The sequence below is a fragment of the Mastomys coucha genome, unplaced genomic scaffold (genome assembly GCF_008632895.1).
Source record: "Mastomys coucha isolate ucsf_1 unplaced genomic scaffold, UCSF_Mcou_1 pScaffold14, whole genome shotgun sequence".
Lineage (NCBI taxonomy): Eukaryota > Metazoa > Chordata > Mammalia > Rodentia > Muridae > Mastomys > Mastomys coucha.
This window is the reverse complement of record NW_022196896.1, coordinates 82,257,578-82,268,104: the sequence shown is the minus strand read 5'-3', so window position 1 is coordinate 82,268,104 and position 10,527 is coordinate 82,257,578. Positions and strand designations below refer to the sequence as shown.

The 10,527-nt window shown below is 36.5% G+C and overlaps 1 long non-coding RNA gene across 1 annotated transcript in view; it reads right to left on the bottom strand.

Annotated features, from left to right (window-relative positions):
* The window catches only part of LOC116089171, a 37,855-nt gene extending 33,987 nt beyond the window's left edge, over positions 1 to 3,868 (bottom strand). Inside the window, exon 1 of the long non-coding RNA XR_004118197.1 lies at positions 3,733 to 3,868. This is a non-coding gene — a long non-coding RNA (uncharacterized LOC116089171). The remainder of the gene's footprint in view (positions 1 to 3,732) is intronic.
* Between the last annotated feature and the right edge of the window lie 6,659 nt (positions 3,869 to 10,527).

Genomic DNA, 10,527 nt, shown 5'->3' with positions numbered 1-10,527 from the left:
GGGCACAGAACCTTCACAGGGCCAAGGGCCTCTCCTCCCATTGATGATTGATTTTTCAATCCTCTACTTCCACATGAAATTGGGTCTGATCACTTTTGCTGTGACACATGAATGGGCTATTATGCAATACATACTTCCCCTACCTTAATCTGGTTTGTGTCAAAAGGTGTAAGAAGTATCTAAATCCTTATGTTTTTAAAAGATACATTTCCCTTTTCAATTCCAGTAACTTTATATACCAAAACTTTTGTTGCACAATAAAAACAAAGCATGAAGGAATCACCCAAATACGCACCAAATACACATGCTTCCAGAACAATCGATCCTACCATGTATACTCCTTGGTTGGTCCCCAATGAAGGAGTTAGAGAAAGGACCAATGGAGCTGAAGGTTTTGCAGACCCCTAGGATGAACAACAATATGAACTAACTAGTACCCTCAGAGCTCCTAGGGACTCAACCACCAACCAAGGAGTATACAGGGTAAGACTGAGCAAACTTTTACTTCTCCTTAGAGGCAGCAGCCAATAGAGGTCTTCACTGTGCTCCATATATTTTATAACACACTGGTTTACAAGATGTTTGGTTTTTCCCAACCATTGGAAAATATCTACATTGCTACAAACTGAGTATTTCTCATTGGCTTCCTATCTTTAAAATATAGAAATGAGTGCTTTTCATTTGGCAAGGTGTCAAGACTTACTACCCTATGACATATAACTAATTTTCAAGAGTTCTTACTATTGACACTGAAAAAAAAAGTGTTTATCTTGTAAGAGTCCTGGAATTGCTTTTGGACTTCAGGGCCCCAGGTACTGTGTTTCTGCAATTGCTAACAGAAGGGTGTTTGTGGCCAGACCACTCACGTTGCCAAACCTTGGCCAAAACCCTTGCTGGAACCCATGAAGATCAGTCTTTGTTCTGTTGTCTGTGCAAACAAAACACACGTGACTACACAAAAAGGCGAGCAGTGTGCACATAAATAAAAGATGGTTGAAGAGTGCCTAAGGAAATAGACGAACATTATTTTAAATGATCTCGATCATAAAATCCAAGAGAAGACTTGGCAACATAGTAACAACAATGACAAAAAAGAAAAAGAAAGAAAGAATACCCTCAAAACCAGTTATTCCTTTTAAATAAAAACAAAAATGAGAAACAGTGACTGTTAGCAATCCCACCTGGTGCTTTTCCTGCGTTAATGACGCTTCTTAAATTGCATGTGGGTAAATGGTAATTTTGTCTCACACCATTAAAAACTAATGGAACCCTTGATGATAAGAAATGCCATAGCTGGCTTGTTGGAAAACGTTTAATTAATAAAGTAATAAAATTATTGTAAACTAGTGCAGTTTCGGGGAGAATTCAATGGGATATAAAACAGATAAAACATCCTAGAGAGTTTGTGTAGGAAATAAACATCATTATATAAAATACCATATAAAATTAAAGGGGTTTGTGTCACATAAAATTAAAATTAGCTATTGTACTAATAAAAATTATCTTTTAGGGAAAATTATTAGAGACTCCATCTTAAAGAAAGCTATTTTCAATAATTTAGGGTAGTATATTAATTACAGAATTTTTAAAGTTACATTTTTCTGTAAGCTGAAATATAGAATTTGATGAGTATAATAAACTTTAAATGAAAAGAATAATTTAAAATAAAAAATAGTAATTCATCCTTCTGCCTTTTAAAGTACTTTTTTTTAATTCTCTCCTACACTTTCTCCAGAATACATAAAATTTGTCAAACAATGGGATTTACTCAAGAATTTTTTTGAAAGCCAGTTTCAGGGTATTTTTGTATTTGTTTTGATATATGTCTCTAATAATAATAAACTAGCATATCTTAAATGGTCAGCCTCGCTTTGCTTCAACTTATCAGTGTGATGCTGATTTCTCCGTACCTTCTGGTTTTATCTAGGATTATACTACCCTAAAACTAATAACTATAACTTCCAATGATGTAAGTTTAATGTCTCCACAAAAATAAAAGAAAATTTGGGGTCTTCAGAAAAGAAAAATCTCAATAAATAATTATAAAGTTTAGGTTGCCATTTTCGTAATGATGCCACTATAATGATAGTATTCTCTATTTACTCTGTATTTGTAGAAATAATGCAAATTATTAGATCTTCTTAAAAATACCTTTATACAGGCATAATTGGTGTCCAGGGTTCAGGGCACTGCAAATAGCTAATGTGTACAGTGTGTGAAGTTTGGACATAGGCAAGCATTGATGCCACAATCTTCATTCCTTAACTTGTTTGCATGTGCTCATCCATCAAAGTTTGACAGGATGACACTTCTCTTTCCTACCTGCTGTTCCACAGGCTCACACAGATATGGCCAAGGAAACTTCCCTGTTTTACCTGCTGTCCTTCCGGGTCAGAGGTGGCAAAGGTCACACAGAAACCCACACTCTAGTTCCTACTCTAGATAGATCCCAAATTAAACTAATTTTCACTTTTATAGAGAATGTCTCTACAATATATACTAATTGCTTTTTTGTTATCCATATACTCGCTAACATTTTTTTTTATTTTCTTTGACATCTCCTTGTATTTTTTTTTTCCAATAAAAATTAGTTTGTTACCTTAGAAGAATGGTCTTACTCAAACCTCTAGTCACAAGTTATAAAGGAAGTTGGGCTTTAACAAATGAAAAACAAAGTGTAAGTGCTAATAAAATGACAAATAAGACAACCAAACGTCAGCAGAGAATTTTCACAAGTAATTTACAAAAATATAAGGTCAACATACAATAAATATAAAATATAAAAATAGTGTAATTAAAGTACTAACAAGATTCTTTTCTTGTCTCTTAAGAAAAGAAAAATATAGTTGATTATAGTAAGGTAAATAATATTAAGTGTAGAGATGTACATTCATACCTTGCTGACAGTATGACATCTCTGTGCTAATTTAAAACACAGTTTCTTCTGTCTCCTGTGTCAACACCAGACCAAAAGAATTGAAATAGAAATTGTGTACAGACTTTTGTTCCCTTACTATTAACACCTCCAAAATACAGTAATCTATATGTACAGAATTTATATAGCAATTGATATTATTATCTGGGGGTTAGTAAAGCACACAGGGACATAAAGATAGGTTATATGCAAATCCTGTATCACCTTCTATAACCACCTGGTACATCCTCAGATGTCTGCACAAGTTCTCAACCACTTCCTAACCAGTACTGGGTGATAACTACAGTTACCAAAATTTAGAATACATGTTATCTCCAAATCAGTGGTTCTTCTCTAGAAATTATCAAATGGAAAGAATTGAGTAAAAATGTAGAAACTCATGCACATGTAAGGATATTCACAAAAACACCACTTGTTAATTGAAACTGTAAATAAAAATCATTACTAAGATAGTATATAAATTACACATATAAAAAATAAAAACACAGTTAAGGTATGGCTCTATATCTCTTTGCCTGGAAAGATTTAACACCTTTTACTAAAAGGTGTTAAATTTTATATTTTCATGCCATGAAGCAAACGTGTCAGTATGTCTAGAAGATAGATGCACCTGAAACGTGAATCTAGATATCTTCTCAGGTGACATAATAGACTTAAAGCAAGTATGGCTTTCTATTTCACATATTTCACTTTCGTCTCTCTATTGTCTGTCTTAGCTTTGGGTTTCATTGCTGTGAACAGACACCATGACCAAGGCAACTTTTGTAAAGGGCAACATTTAGTTGGGGCTGGCTTACAGTTTCAGAGGTTCAATCCATCATCATCGCAGTGGGAAGCATGGCAGCATCCAGGCAAACATGGTTCTGGAGGAGCCAAGAGTTCGACATCTTGATTTTCAGGCAGCAGCAGGAGACTCTCCTCCACAGGTTCCTCTGCAGAGCAAGCTCTCTTCAGTCCTGGGTGGAACTTGATTACTAGGAGTCCTCAAAGCCCACCCCCCATACACACAGTGACACATTTTCTCCAACAAGCCACACTTATTCTAACAAGGCCACACCCCCTAATCGTGTCACCCCTTGTGGGCCAACCATTCAAATACATGAGTCCATGGGGTCAAACCTAGTCAAACCTCTACGACCTCATTAAGTGGCTTTTTATGTTTGTAACCAAAACCATGAGAACTTTTCTTTTTAAAATGCGAAGTCGATCATCAATGGAAGGAGAGGCCCTTGGCCCTGTGAAGGTTCTGTGCCCCAGTGTAGGGGAATGCCTGGGCCAATAAGTGGGAGAGGTGGGGTGGTAAGCATGAGGAGGCGGGAGGCAACAGGGGTTTGTTCTTGTTTTTGTTTGTTTGTTTGTTGGAGGGGAAACTGGGAAAGGAGAAATCATACAACATGTAAATAAAGAAAATAATAAAAAATTAAAACATTATTCTTAAAGATACAGAAATTAAATATGATTGTATGATTCAGTTCTTAGAATGGTGAAGGAGACTGACTAAAGTCCATAAAATGAGTTTCTCTGGGAATTTGAACTATTTGCTTTGTTGCAATTTATGAAACCTTCAAATTAGGGTGTCAATATTTCTGGAAAAAAAAAGAAAATACTAAACACAGAAATAATATATCTTGGCATATATTTCTAAAGTATGAGATGAAATGTTCTTGAACAGTCAAAACTTTGTTGCAAAACAACAAGCAAATTAATTTTGGGATATTAATGTCTATGTGTGACTTTTCATCAGTTGTTTCTCCTCTGTTCTAGAGGCCAAGCATGCCTCTCTGATCCTACAGCCTGTTAGCCATGCTAAAAGCATCCTGCCTTTATTGTAAGCTATTCTAACTGTCTGTTGGGTTCTGATTCTCTTACACGACTGAGATCCTCATGAAGACAGGGAAACGATGCTTACATATTGGGCTTAGTAGGTCATCAAGAAATCTTTGTAAATGAATAAATGATGAAAGTATTTACCTGAAACCAGGAACCAGCATATAACCAGATGTTTTCCTTGGTAATCCAGGACAAAAAAACATAAATGGCTCTTCTTAATAAGAATTCAACCTATACTGCTCCAGTTGACTTAAGTCATTTTTAATGAAATGAGAACTAAGTATATTCCTGGTGAGATTTGCAAGTAGAATCAGCAACCAGGCAATACCCAAAGGACCCAGGTTAAGTTTCAGGCACATAAAATGCATGTGCTCTCTATGCTAATGTATGACTCTAAGTCCACATGTTGTTTAAGATAATGGTGTCTTTAGTGACAGTCATACAAAAACATGTCCCCAAAATAGGTTACTAAACTGAAGGGGATCTCTCGTGTGAAGTGTCTGGGTCTGTGTATGACCTGAATAGCAACAGCAGCTTTATGGTGTGGTGAAGTTAGTCAACACACACTATAGCTGTGGATTCAAAGGAAATAAGAGCAGCAGGCAGGCAGGCAGACGGATAAGCTTGGCCAAAAGGCATGAGAATAAAGAAAATTCCTCATAGAAATGATCAACCATAATTCCAAGAATAGCTAGAATTCAAAGAGCTCTGGACAAGTAGGAGCCATGTTTAAGTCCTGGCTCCATAGTATCAGGTAGACAGGGTCTCCAAGTGCCAGCCGTTTCTATGTTGCATAATAGACAAAGCTAACTCTTCTATATCCTGACTTTAAATACTGTCAATATATGCTATCAAAATAATTATAATTTTTATATATTATCAAAATATATCAGCCAACAATACACTTGTCAATGTGACATGAATAGAAAGGCCTGGATACCTTCAGCTTTTTCAATTCATGATAATTTACTATCTTGAATATATATACACATACACATACATATATGGGGTTGGGTGTGTGTGTGTAGTGCCTGTTTTTCTGTGTGTACTTGTATATATTTATGTGTGTCTGTGTGTGTACATATGTATGTATATATATATATATATGTGTATATATATGTGTGTATATTTGTATATATATATATATATGTATATATATGAGAGGTACTTCTTTCTCTGTGTGTGTGTATGTATGTGTGCTGAATCCTTCACCCATAGCTATTTTTTTTAATGCCTCCTTCATATTTACTTCAGAGCAGAGTTCTTTGTGTGAAAATCTAAAAGTATTTGTTTTCTCCACTGTCTTGGGCTTTAACCCTCTGGAGATGGATTCTTTGAGTCATCTTAGATGGTCTCTCCAGGGCTTTGCTTTTATTTATCACACCTTCTTTTTCATATTTCATTGTTTGCCTTCCCACTCTTTCCCAACCTCTCTCACTAGCTCAATTCTTTTTATTAAGTTTAAGCTCCCATGCACACAACTCTACCACAAATCCTATACACACACAAGCATGCACACATACACACATATACACATACACACATTCATACACATGCACCCACATGCAGACACACACATACATACACACATACATATACACATACATATACACATGTACATACATGCATACATGAACGCACATGTGCACACATGCATACACACATATATATGTGTATGCATATGCACAGACACATGCACACATGTACATCCATATATGCCACCACAGAGGAAGGGAAGCATTTTTTTTTTGCCTTACACTCATTCCTGCACTTAAGCAGATGATGTAAGATAGTTGGACATAGGAAGAAAAGATTTCAACTTGTTCTATAAATTCTCAGGAAGGGTTTCAGTTACTGAAGCACTTCAAGAACACTCTTTCTCAGACCCTACCTAAGAAGGTTGCAGCTGAAGAAACTTCCTAGGATTGGTGTTGGGCAGGAAAAGGCATGAAAGCGTTAAACTCCCATCTTCCAAGAGGAGAAACCAGTAAATGACACTAACCCTGAAAAGCGAAGCGCCTGTGGTATGTTACTCATTCTGAATGCGAAGATAAATGCCAGGAAGTCAGCAAGCTGCAAGCTCTCTGAAAGCAGCCAGAGCCGTGGGCGAGGCAGAGGTCTTTCAGGCAAAGGACTGCTGTTTGTCACAGATCCCTTACCATTTGGCTTCCGAAACTTCATGCACATTCATATAAAAGCTGACATGAGTACTATTCCAAAGCCACCAGCTTCCTCAAATATAAAATCAGTATTTTGATGTAAAATTTGTCTAAGTGAAAAGAAGAAAAAGACAACTGGCTTCATTCCAAAGCAGACCTCCAAGAATGGAGCAATAAAATGGGGGCGGGGAACTAGTATAGCAGGAGAAGGGGGGGATGAGGCAAGAACTGCCTTCTGCAGTGACAGGGAATTAACCACATCCCTTTTTTTAAAGCACCAAATTCTATTATAATAATCAAGTCCTGAGTCTTCATAATACTTCTGCTATAAGCAGCTCCTATGTTGGTCAATAGGAGTCTCCTAGGAAAAAGCTAACCTGGCGATTATTTATTTATTTATTTATTTATTTATTTTTGTAGTTTTTCTGAGACAGGGTTTCTCTGCGTAGCTCTGGCTGTCCTGGAACTCAGGCTATAGACCAGGCTGGCCTCGAACTCAGAGATCCACCTGCCTCTGTCTTCCAAGCGCTGGGATTAAAGGCATGCGCCACCACTGCTCAGCTCTACAATTCTTGTTTTTGATGTTAAGTCTGCTTTAAATGTATTTAATTCATAATTTAGATGTTGGAACAAGTAAGGTAGCTGTATCTTTGAGGCCATTCCCTCTGGCTGATCCCATATCTAGTCTATTTCTCGACTCCACCAGTGAAAAAGAAAAGCAATACAAACCTGAAATCCTTGATGATACATCAAGGATAGCATGCTTGTATAATACATATTTTGCATGAAATATAACATTATGATAGAGGTAAACACAAAAGTTTCCATTTATATTTTTTCCACATTGTAGAATGGTATATATTGTTAAGTCCCAATGTGGTATCTTTGGTATCTTATAAAAGGCTTTATAGCTGTTATTGAATTCCAGTACCAATAATTGCTCTAATGTATCTTGTTTACAGGCATTTCTGATTATAAAACACAGAACAAGCTGAGGGCTGAGAAAGATGAAGGAGCAAAGATTCGTTAGCAATCTCATACTAAAAGGTCGTCACAATCCATAAACTATTGACCCAATAGACAGAAATTTCCCTTTACTTTAAATCAATTAGCATTTATACATAAGCCATTCCAAAGCCATCATGTTTATAAGCCAATATAGTATATACCTAGTGTATTGATTAGCACACAGTCAGTTATTAATTAATGACATCATGACTTTCAAACCTCTTGGAAGTTTGAAGCACACCTCCTGTCCGAGGCATGGTGCACCTCACAGTCTCCATGCCCTGAATAAAGTACGGTGGTCACAGGGTCTCTGCATGGCCTCTACCACATTAGTCAGCCTATGGTGCATGCTGTGCCTCTACAAGAGGCCATCACCTCTCATAAGTAAACATTAGACTCTCATGGGACATGGTTCTGACATTATCTACATAAGGAAGGGTGGCCCATTAACTTCCAATGCATACCCGAGATGAAAAATGTAGAAAACTCCAAGGATATATATATCCTTGGAGATAGATAGATAGATAGATAGATAGATAGATAGATAGATAGATAGATATAGATATAGATGTAGATATATGCATATATGTGTATATATATATATATGTATACGTATATATATATTACCTTTATAGTCTCTTCTCTCCTAAACATTCTGACACTTTAGTCCTACCATTGCCTAGCACATCCAGGCCCACAACTATCTGAAAATAATATACAATAAATCAAAGTGCTTTCTTTAATGTAATCAAATCAGAATCATAATTTTAAAATGTTTTTCTTTTATTGCCCTTCTCAAGATGTAACTTCTATAGGAGCAAATATTGCCTCTAAGACTTTAAGAATAATATTTTGCATAAATTTCTATGTCTTTTACTTTATTCTATTTATATTGAGGGATTGGAATATGAGCCTAAGTCTTGGTCAGCTATATTTAAATACTGCATTCTGTTAAGGGATAACTCATTGTCACAGTGATAAAAGTCATATTAAATGTACAATGGGTTCTCAAATAAAAATTACCCTAGGAGGATCCAAAATCTATTGAAGAATGTTAACATCCTCTTTCTGTCTAATTCAAATTAACCTCTGAAGAGGATAAACATATCAAAAAATAATTGCTATTCACCTCATCTTCCATTAACATGAATAAGCTAGTTATTTTATATTCTCCTTAAGACTGTTTAAGTAATTCAAAATCTTAATTAACATTTCTTCTTTATGTAATTGTATTTTTTTATTTAAGAAGATTTTCAATAGACTTTTGTTAAATACCAAAGGGGAAAAAAAATGAGATCAAATGACCTGAATTAAAATTCTTCATTTTTCCACTTTAGCATCTTAGCAAATTATTAATTATCCTTATTCAGAGTCACCACAAGAAATATGTAGAAAAGGCTGGTTAATGAAGCTTGTTGAGATGGAGACAATGTATGAATGTGCTAATCATGCAGTATGATTTCTGCCTCCAGCACCCTCTAGTGCCATTCCACCTGGGATATGAAGTAGAGCACTGTGTGGGATGTCAACATCATCAGCATCAGCATCATTTGTCCATAAAAGAATGCTCTCAGAGTGGTTTAGAAACAGGATCTGGAACAATATGAAACAATGGCAAAGATGAAACTGCAAAAGCCAAGTGAACCAAAGTCCCTGCGCCTAGGTTGCTCAGAACTGACTCAGGTGTATCTCATCTAATAAAAAATTCCTCTTCACAGAACAGATTTTTGTGTGAATTTTGTACATTTTTTTTTTACTACAACAAAGATAGGCTTATCTCCTCCATGAAGGAAGACTTTTTTTTTTAATGAAATTGGCAGGGAGGTTATGTGTAAGGCAAATTGTGACTGAGCCAATAATCTGTCATTCTTACCCTCCAGAATGTTCACATGAAGATATAAACAGAAAAAGAAGTCACTTCATATGTAAGAGAGAAGAGAGAACCACTCTTCTTCATCCAGCTTGCCAAAGCTTGGATGCCTACTCCTGGTTCTAAGGCAAGAGTGAGAGGAGTGGCTAAGAAGGTATGAAAGAGGAGGGAAAGGACACAGTGAACGGGTCAGGCAGAAAAGGTTTCCAGGTAAAGGGTAGAAAAGTTCCCGGTGACCCAGCAAAGACACTCTCACTTCATGCCAGACACCATGTATGTAGACCTGACCCAAGTACAAACATGATCTTACTTGCTATGACATGCTTCTCTTTTGCAATGGTCTCTGTGTGTTCATGACATAGATGCAAGAGACCCCCTGCACTGCATATGAGTTAGAGTCAGGAGAGAGTGGAGGATCAGAGGGGTCCCCCCTTGGTGTCATCACTGGAATTCCTTCATTTCCAATGATTGCACCTCCATTCAGTAGAAAAGCCACGGGTAGTTAAAAAAACCATTCAGTCTTTTAAGTACATCTCACTGATTCTTTAAGTATAAACAGATTACATTTTAAGACAACACATGATATCAGGGCATGGTGGCTCATGCCTGTAATCCCAACACTTGGGAAGCTGAGCAAGAAGGCTCTGTCTTGAGTTGAAAGCCAGTTTGAGCTACGTGTGAGTTGTGGGCCAGGCTGGGCTATATATGAGAGCTTGCCTCAAAAA